The sequence below is a fragment of the Corvus brachyrhynchos genome, unplaced genomic scaffold (genome assembly GCF_000691975.1).
Source record: "Corvus brachyrhynchos isolate BGI_N302 unplaced genomic scaffold, ASM69197v1 scaffold6, whole genome shotgun sequence".
Lineage (NCBI taxonomy): Eukaryota > Metazoa > Chordata > Aves > Passeriformes > Corvidae > Corvus > Corvus brachyrhynchos.
Genome location: NW_008238632.1, coordinates 4,744,865 through 4,754,774, shown reverse-complemented (window position 1 = coordinate 4,754,774; position 9,910 = coordinate 4,744,865). Strand labels below are relative to the sequence as shown.

The following is a 9,910-nucleotide window of genomic DNA, read 5'->3' as shown; positions in this document are numbered from 1 at the left end:
TTTGTCACAGCTGGGTCTTGGAGAGCCTTCAGCAAGGCCCCCGTGGAGACTCTAAATCACACTGATTGCACAGTCAATAAAGGAAATCTCATCAGTCCCCATAACCAGGCTGTCAGCTTTTAAACCTATTTAGATAAAAATCTGTGTATTGTTAGAAGTCCAGAGTAACTGCACTGACTCGAGTGGTGATAGTGGCACAAAGTTGCTTTGGAAAAGAGTTTTACTGTGGACTAGCTCAAGGCAAATTCCAGTCTTGTTTATTCTGTATAAGACTGGACCGATCACCTTGGGATGGCTAGTTTAAATTGAGTGCTGCTGCTTATTTCAGAGGGACCACTCTGCCCACGCTGACACAACCAAGACCAGAAATCCTCCTCTTGCATGCAATTCTAAGTTCCTTCCCAGTCTGCTTGATTAAGCCAAACCAGCCCCTAGGGAGCATCTGCAGGGCAGCTCTCCTGGGTACTGCTGGGGGCAGTGAGGCAGCAGAGCACCCAACAGATCCCAGGGGGTACAGATGTGCCCTGGTTCATGAAGGACAAAGGAGCCAGGCAATGCCACACATCTGTGTGCCACTGGGAAATACTCACAGAGGGTTGCTCATCTGAAATGTCAGCTAGTGGGACTGGCTGCAGAAATGACCAGGGCATGCACAATTCATGATTTGCCTGCACTAACAGATTAAAAAGCACTTGAGAGTGCTCCCTGGCACTGCAGCATAATTATCTAAAATCATTATAAATTATAATATCACACATAAACTGTTAAAGCCAGCCCTGAACCCTCTTTGGCCCATGCCAAGTAGCACTGCCATGTTCAACCCCTGCCCTCTTCGAGGCAGCAGTGTCCTGGGATCTTCCCAGTGGGAGCAGAGTCCTGCCTCAGGATGGGCAGCACTGGCTAACACAAGCACAGCCTGAGCCATGAAACCAGCAGCATCTGCAGTGGTTTGGTTTGGCAGTGCAACACTTCCTTGAAGAGTGTTTGGATGGCATCCCCATACCTCTTGTCACCTCCTTGCTAGTGACCTCAAGTGAGAGACAAAATTGGGAAGAGGTCCATGAAAAAGTTCATTTAAAGGACTCATTGCCTTCAGGAGCCCCTTTTCCTTTCCTTTTTGGCAGCCTGATGTGCTAGGGTGATCACAACTCCCCTGTCCCAACCTCCTCTGCATGTGCATGTGCATTACATGGCTGGGGAAAGGAAAGTCCCTGGGAATTTCATTGTGTTCCCTGGGAAAACCTGGTCAAGGAAAGGCAGGTTTACCTGCCACCACACCTCCTGGAAATCCTCTGGGCTCTCCTCCTCTGCTTTTGGTGTCTTGTGGGCTTTGGGTTAAGTGATCACTTTATGTGAACTGTGCTTCTGCTGCTGATGGATTCTTTCAGGAGCAGAAGAAAGGACATGAGTTTACTGTTTTCACAAGGACTCTCACCGAGTGTGTAAAGAGGCTTTTAGTTTTTCCTTAAGGATTGTAGAAATATGTTAGTAGATGTGGGGGCATTTCTGAAAGTCATGAAGAAACAAAAGTCCAAGGTTTTAGAAATGGCATCTAGTTTTCAGATCATGCTGGCTGTTACTTGCTGAAGAATCTGGCCACCCAAAAATCCCTTCAGATGGCAAAATCATGTCCCTGTATACACACTCTGAAAGGCTTTCTGAATGAGTAAAGACAAGCAATGCATTCGCTTGTCTATAAACCAACAGGACATGGTTAGGTCACCTGAGGAAGAATGACTGAACTCTGGATTTTCAGGATTTTTGGTGGAGTGCTTCAAGATAATAAAAGAGATTTGATTTTTGTGCCAGTTTCAAAAAGGAAATCATTTGGTGCAAGCGTTTTTCAGCACCCTCGTCCCTATATCCCACCACAGTGTGCAGAGCACTGGGATACTTTTTTAGACTTCCCTTCTGTTTTTCTGGTTACGGTTGAGTCTTCAGGCAGCTCTCCTTGTGGGTGCCTGGCACGAAGCCCTTGCTTGGGATGAAGCCCTTGCATGTGCATGTAGGTGATTTCCTGGAGCAAATGAATCCCCATGAGTGCTCTCGAAATTCTGCCATCTGCAGATGCCATCCTTACATTATCTGCTGTGTGCCTCGGAATGAGAGCAGGTCACAGGCTGGAGTAAGAAGGGCTGGAGCTAAACTTGTGGCAGAAACTGTGATATCCTCCATGAAGAGAGAAAGTATGATGTAATTGACAGCGAATACTGGCATAACTCTGAATTCTCCCAGGTCTTGGAGCACAGGGCAAAGTTAATTTGTCCTCTCTGCACCTGCTGCAGTCTTTCAGTAAAAATCACATGTAGTTTTTTCCACCAAAGTAGCAGCAACACTGGGGAATAAAGTTTTTCTTCATGACATGACATGATCTTATTCAATAAACCAAGTAATAAGTCCCTTGCTTTTGGAGTGAGAGGAGGAATATCAGGCCTGATATTTTCACTTGTGTCAAAAGGTGCATGTGTGTACATATATCACTTGAAATACACAGCTTGTTTAATCTTTGCTATATGCATTTGGCAGGCGAAATTGTGCCAACTCTAGAATAGCGTTAATATAAGAATAACGGTAACAGAAATAATTTGCTTTACACTGATTTGGGGAGAGAAACAAAACCATTTTCCCCCACAGTGCAGCGCTCTTTGCTTGCTGTCCTGGTGACACACTGATCCAGGCACCCTGAGCATCCTGCTGCCAGCAGCTGTAACCCCCATGGCCACTCTGGGAGGATGCCGGGAGGGTTGCATTTTCCTGAGCATTCCCTGTCTGCTCTGCAAAGAGAGTGCCTTTTGGCTGGTCCTGGGTGGGTTCAGAAAAGAATCCTGGCTGACCTCTCAGATGTTGCACCAGATTAAGAAACTGGTGTCTGCCCTCCCAAGTGTATCTTGTTTGGGAGTCTGCACTGAGCAGTCCTTGTGGGTTTAAATGGAGGCAGGATGACAACACTGACAGTGTTATAAGCTGCTGTGATCAGAGCTCAGGATACAAGGGAGTAAGCTGGGGAGAAAATGGGCCTCTGCCTGGGTCAGGATTCGTCGTCACTTCCCCTGCAGGGAGCAGCTATTTCCATTGCTCTATCACTAGGCTGGTATTTTATCCTGATACTACAAACCCAGTGATGAATAGACCATGCCTTCCGTGCGTATGGTATTTTAATTGGAGCTAGAGAACTACCCCCAGCCAGAGTCTCAGTGGGCTTAAGCATGAAGACAACACCCTACAGCATCTTAGAATGATCTTAGAAGGATAACCTTTCTCCAAAATGCATTTAACTCCATGAGCTCTGCAGTGACTTCTGCGAGAGCAGCACAGGCTTTGTCACATACTGACCTTTTGTTGAGCAGCAGACTGCAGAAGAACTTCTGGTCATAATGAGTCATTACTTAGAAAAGCAAAGACCTGCTGCTCTGATAACATGATTAGCAATTTCAATGTTAATTTCTTTGACTTCAGATTGCATGTATTTAGGTATTTGTCAAAGGTAGGCAGCAGAAAGGCCATGATGGTACAGATATGGGAACAAACATTGCCATCAGAAACCAGCTCCTCTGCAGGTATGAAGCAGTGTCACCTATGCCTGTCACACAAGCTCCCGCGTACAGAGAGGCCACTGGGCTAAATATACCAGTGTCAAACTGGTATAAACCAGGAGTAAATATACAAACCACTCCTGTCTTTCACTCTTCCTAGCAAAAAGTGGTTTTCTAGTATCCCAGTGCAGTGCTGCTGCAGCTTCATAGCTATGTGTGCCAGCACTTTTCCCTGCAGGCAGAGTGAGGTGACTTCTCCTGCTGCTGCTTTACTTTTTTCTGCTGATAATGATGGGGAAAATCGCTCATCTCCTCTGGGAAACTGCATTTGCTTTGGGTTACATGGGCTGTGGCACCATGGGGTGGTCTCAGCCAGCTGGACTCCCAGTCACCCTTCTCAGGGCTTGGTCTCAGACACCTTCAGGGAGTACGCGGTGCCTCCAGCTCTGCTGCATGTCGTGCAGTTGCCTGCCCTTTGTGCTGAGCTGGTTTGCACTGACTTGGTGAGATCTTAGTAGAGAAGATCTGCAGACACCACCAGGGCTTGTTTGCCATTTGTAAACTGCATGGGGTGGTATGCTGCTAACATACTTTCAGGAGTAAAAATTGAGAATTAGAGGTTAAAGCTGATGAAATTCTGATGAATTTGAAACAAAGTTCAATAAAAAGCAGATGGTGTTTTTAATCATTCTTTTTCCACTCAGTTAATGAGGCCAAATGTTCAGAAAGTTCTCTGTAAATATATCACCCTTCTTTTCAAGTATCTCAAAAAATACCGTAAATACAACTTTAATAAGACAGGCATCCCCCCAAAGGGTGGTAACCTGCCCTTTATTGGCCTCATGTCAACACTTGGCAGCAAGGAGCCATTTCTTGCCTCTGATGCTCCTCTGTTGTGTCACTTGTTCCTAAAATAGCCTCATTCCTTAGCACTCATGCTTGTGTTCAGATGGCGGGCAGCCACACAGAACCTGCTGTCCCAAGGCACAGATTGCAGGGATTTTAGATCTTCAAGAGGCATGGAGCTTCCCTGTGGATTTGGAGGCAGCAGCTTATGCACCTCTAATTGAAACCAGCTTGGTTGCCTCTGCATGCTGGGCTCACCAAGAGCGGCCTCCTCTCACCCCACGTTTCAGAATGCAGAGGTCTGTATCCAACCCTGTTGCTCCAAAGGCCTTTTACAGTCAGGGCAGAGAAGCAGGCGCTTCTGGGAAAGGACATGGTTCCTGTTCTCCCAAGCCTGCTGCAGAAGCAGGGAGGGAAGAACGGTGCCCTGCAAGTGTCCATGTCTCCCCACTGCCTGGAAAGCAGCTCGTGTTGAGCAGCCCCTGTGCAGACATTGGTGCCGAGCCTGCCCCAAGTGGGGGGTGCCTCAGCTGGTGGCCCCAGGGCTTTGCCCACAGTGCTGTGGCTGTGCGCTGGCCTTGGCCACTGCCCCCGAGGCCAGTTGGCCCTGTGTGACAGCAGCTGTTGTGCCGAACACCATGGGGCTTGGAGCCTTGACACTCGAGGGGAAATTTGGCAGCATCCAGGAGTCAGGAGCACAAACAGACTGTATTCTCCTCCCATACACACTTTGTAACAATGACTCCTATAAATGATCAAATCCCTCACCTTTGTGGGAGCTTTGCTGGAGGATGGAAACTGATAACAAACTTATTCTTGGTTTCAGCCCCTCAAGACTGTTCCTTCCCGCCGGTGTTCAGCACCATCGCTTCTATTCAGCAAAGGTTTGAGCAAGCCATGGTTGCCTTCAGCCAGGTACGTACACCGAGTGGCTGCACAGATGTTTGATGCCCAGGAGCAAGGTCATACACCTTGGCTTGCCCATGCATATGTGCTGTCAGTGTTCTGCACTAGAGGACCCCAGGCGAGTTGCAGGTGTGGGAGTGTACCTGTGGTGCCTGGGGTGGCTGAGCTGGCAGTTGTGGCTGCAGTGGGGGCTGCTGGTGTAGATGGGATGGATGGGAGAGGTGGTGGGAACTGCACTTGCTGGCATTGCACCCAGCTGCTCTTCTCGCCCTCCCACCAGGCCTGTGCAGCAGGAGATAAGCCTCTTCCCTCCATCTCTCCAATCCCATGCCAAGGGCTGCCAGTGCTGGCTCCTTGTTCTTACTAGTGCTGTTGAGAAGTCTCCATTGGCTTTCTCATTGGTGCATTCTGATTCTTTGTTTTCTTCCTGTTCTTCTTTCTTCTGGATAGCAAAGCCTCCAAAACAGGCAGAAGAGTTGGCAGAGTTTACCGCCTTATTTTGCTACAGGTCATGGCTTACCTACACAAACCAATGGGAAATAATACCTGCTGATGTTAGTGGCAGTGTCTCCTTCCTTGATTAAACTATTTCCAATAAGAAGGACTGCTATTTGAGCTGCAGCTATTTCACCTCAGTGCCCCAATTTCCCCTCAAATAAACCCAGAGCAGTTAGTCAAACAGCGCTGCTAACTGGGCATGGTGGTGTTGCAAGTGGGCTTGTTACGTATTACAAAAAAGTCTTCAGGGGAAAGGCAGAAAGGGCATCAATATCTTTGGTCTTTGTCTTTCAAAAGTCTGAGGCCTTGAGCACTCCTTGCATGGGGAAGGGGGCAAGTTGTGCTGTATGAGCACTTACTCATTAATTATTTGTCAGTTATGTCTCTCTTCAGAGAGAGCACATTTTTTTTGCATTCATTTCTTGACACGAACATCAGGAGCTGTCAGACTGTGAGAACGGCTGAGTTTAACACATTTTTCTTTTGCTGGAAACATTCCTGATTGAAGTCTGTGAAGTGGCTCTGTGTGACACCTCCTGGCTTGCCATACGGCTCCATCTCAGAGCCCAGAATCATCCTAGAGCCCAGGAGGACAGGAGGAGCTCAAATACTGAACGAGTACCTAGGATTCACTGCTCTGTTTTCACTGGTGCCATAATTTGGTAGGTGTTACGAGTGAAAAATACTATCACACACCCCACCCCACCCTCCTGCCCACAATAGCTGCAAACTACAGATGCCTGTGGAAAAAAGGGGCTGTTGATGTCACTATAGGAAGAAGACAGCAGCATCCCTGTGTTAGCTGGTGATGGGGGTGATCAGCTGGAGGGCAGTTGTGCCTCTTGTCCAGCCCTGAGTTCCTCCCTCCTTCAGCCTCTGGCTTTGGTTTTTGGACCTCTGTCCATGAGAACAGACTGTGCTGGGCAGGAAAGTTGTCCCAGCGCCTCATCCCCACTTCATGCTCAGTATGGGCCCTCCCTCTCATTTCCGCAGGAGGCAGCATTTACCAAGAGCTCCTGCAGAGCATTCTCAGTGGTCTAATCCACATTGTTGCTGGTGCCATCAGCTAATTTGCAGCTCGTGCCAGCACCTAATTTTGCTCCTCCAAGTGGCAGTTCAGCAGTAGCTGCTGCCTCCCTTTGCCCCAAGCCTTGCCTTCACATTGCTCTCCGGGAAATGTGGGCAGGAGAGCTGTGATGTTTTCACACTCTTTGCTCCTGTGGGTGGGTGGCTGCCTGCTTAAGCCTATCCCTCGAGCTGTGCTAATCTCAGTAGCCTGGAGGGAGCCCCAGCTTCCTCATCGGCACCTGCCTCACAGCACTAATGGCCATCAAGGCCTTGAAGCAGCTCATCTTACGAAATGAAGTAAAGTTTCTACTGAATACACCGGAGTCAATGATTACACAAAACCTCTGAGGTGCAGAAGAGGCTGTTGTGAAAGTCAGGTCAAACCCAGCTTCCTTTGTGCTCCATACAGTCCCTCCCCAGACCTCACAGCCTCGTGACAAAGCCACTGGTGGCTTCACCATGACATGAAGCAATGGAGGAGGCCCACAAAGCCCCATGGAAAGTGATTTTTGAGTGTCTGTGATCAGCACAAGCTAATCAGCCTTTAAATGAAAAATATCTTTTGTATTCCAAAAACACTGCCATCTTGGGCAACATTCCAGACTTGCTGTCTGCAGACATGGTCTAAAGCCCCTGCACGTATAGAAGCATAAAAAGGAAAGCCTCTACTACACTTCATAGCAGGAAGGTGGAATTTTAACAAGTAACCCACCTTCATAAAGCTGTTACCTTTCAGGAGGAAGAGCAGCCACAGATGGAATATTCCCTGAATTTTTTTCTTTGCAGGCAGTAAGCTATGCAAGTACCATGGAGCACTTACTGGAACACTATCCTGCTTAGCCACTATACATTGAGGATGAATTTCACATGGAGGCAATAGCATTTGTGAGTTTGTTGCCAAACCTCTGAACCATCCATGTTTTCAGTCTAAATGTGATTTTTCCTTTCCCCTATGGAAATGCACAAGCAACTAGACTGGGCTAATGCAGGTGATTGTTGGGACTGAACCATAAGTAATTTCCAGAAAATGGATTAACTTATTCATCCTGCAGGTTCAACAATCTAGAAACTGTACCCTCCAGCCCTCAAACCAATTCCTTACTGCAGTAACATTATTCTAATCAACTAGTGCAGACCCAGGCATTGCATGAAGAGTTGGCTCATGAGATAAAAGTCAGTGAAGTGTCTGGTTTCTGAACCTATTGAGCAATTATCAGTAGCATTAGGAAAAGGTAACATGAGCATAATCCTGTGCTTACTATCTGGTTATTAACCAACAGGCCAATCAGAAATCCTCAGATTTATGTTGGAAAACTACCAATGACAAACCTCAGGAATTAAGTAAGGCAAAGTTTACTTTAAAGCCAACAGCCTCCTAGCAAACTGAGTCCCTAAAGAAACTTATTCCTTGGGATGTTGTCCAGAGGATATTTTCTGGCAGTTGATGTTTATTTTTGTACCGGACATCTTGTGTACCTCTGAGGCTGAGTTTGCATATTGCTCATTAGGTGCTAAGTTCATTGCCCACTCCTGACAGGGAAGACATTAGATAAGGTGCATTCTCTTCAAATATTCATGGGGACAGGATTCTTACCCCACAGGTTTTTCACCGAGTGTTCCACTGATGTCGTGTTGGAGAAGTCAGTAGACCCAGACCAGCTCTTGCTGTGACTGCAGATGCAATTGCAGGAGCTGAGAGGAGCAGTGTACTGAAGACAACACTCAACTGGCTTTTAGGAAAGTGAAGCAAGTCTGATCTGCAGCCCTTAGTGTGACATTGGGGAAAGTCATTTAACTAATCACTCTCTTGATTTCCAACCTGATAATGAAGCTAGCACTGCATTTCCATGTAGAGGGAAACATCATTTTGGGGGTTTCTTCACACTGAAAGAACAAGGAATGGGGGAGGTTGGGCTCTGTGTGGTCTTTTCTAAGTTACCCTGGCTCCTTTTCCTGCCTAGACAGCCAGGTCTAAGCAGGGAGGCACATCATGTACTGAACTCTCCTACAGAGACACTGGATCCCGTCCCAAAACTGAAAATCTGATTCCTGTCATCATGCAACCCCATTTATTTGCCTTTTTATTTTTGCCATAGCAAGCTGAGAAAGCTCAGGGAAGTGTCTGCAGAGATGCAGAGGGGTGAGCCATGCAGAGCCTGGGGGCTGACAGCAGAGACCCTTGTGTGCAAGGCTGTGGTTAGGGGAGGTAGGAGGGTTTCTGGCTGGCCACAGGACTGAAGTGGGCAGGTGTCAATGACTCAAGTGAAGGTTACTGCAAAACACAGTCTCTGAAGGTGAAATCAGTGAGGTTGCTGGTAACATCACGGAGTTTTATGGGTCAGCTTGAAGCTTCAATTTCTGTTCCATACTCTCCCACGACTTCTTGACAACCATACTGCTCCTGCCCTTCACTTTTTCTCTTCATTCACTTTTACTAACTTCCATTTTTCACCCTCTGTGTGCTTATACTAGCGGAATGTTTTCGCTCTCTTGTGTAACCAGCTGAAAATAGTACTGTGAGTTTTCTTTCATAGACTAACTGATGGGAAATTAATGAACAAAAATCTAATACTATCACAGCACCAGCTGAATGGAAGCATAGCAGGCAGGGTGCTGCTTTTTAGGGGAAGAGTAGGCATCCATTCCCTGCTCTGGTTCAGACAACTTTCATCATGACATTTCACTTCTGCACCACAGGTCCCAATCTGTAACACGGGGCTAATAGTGCTGCCTTTCCTCATAAGGATATGGTGAGGAAAGAAGCAGTTAAGGCCTCAACGGAATGATGGGGCTGATTAATTTGGAGGTGGGTATTAGACAATCAGGGACTGCAGAGACCTGGAGCAAACCAAAAGATGAGGTATTTTCAGGGTAAGACTTGTCCCTTTATTAACTCTTAGCATAACAGGACTCTGATCCATGCAGGATTCCTCTCTTTTTATAATACAAGTAATAAGTGAAAGTACTTCATATTAATTAAGAGCAATTTCCTTGAGAAAGAGTTTTGTGAAAACAGATCTATTTATAAACACAGAATAATATATCCAGCTTGTCATTCA

The 9,910-nt window shown here is 46.9% G+C and overlaps 1 protein-coding gene across 1 annotated transcript in view; it reads left to right on the top strand.

Moving 5' to 3' along the window:
- The first annotated feature begins 5,222 nt into the window (after positions 1-5,222).
- Positions 5,223-9,910, top strand: part of TAGAP (T-cell activation RhoGTPase activating protein) — a 35,876-nt gene continuing 31,188 nt past the window's right edge. The window contains exon 1 of the mRNA XM_008635992.2: positions 5,223-5,294. The gene's annotated coding sequence lies outside the window, so the exon portion shown is untranslated. The remainder of the gene's footprint in view (positions 5,295-9,910) is intronic.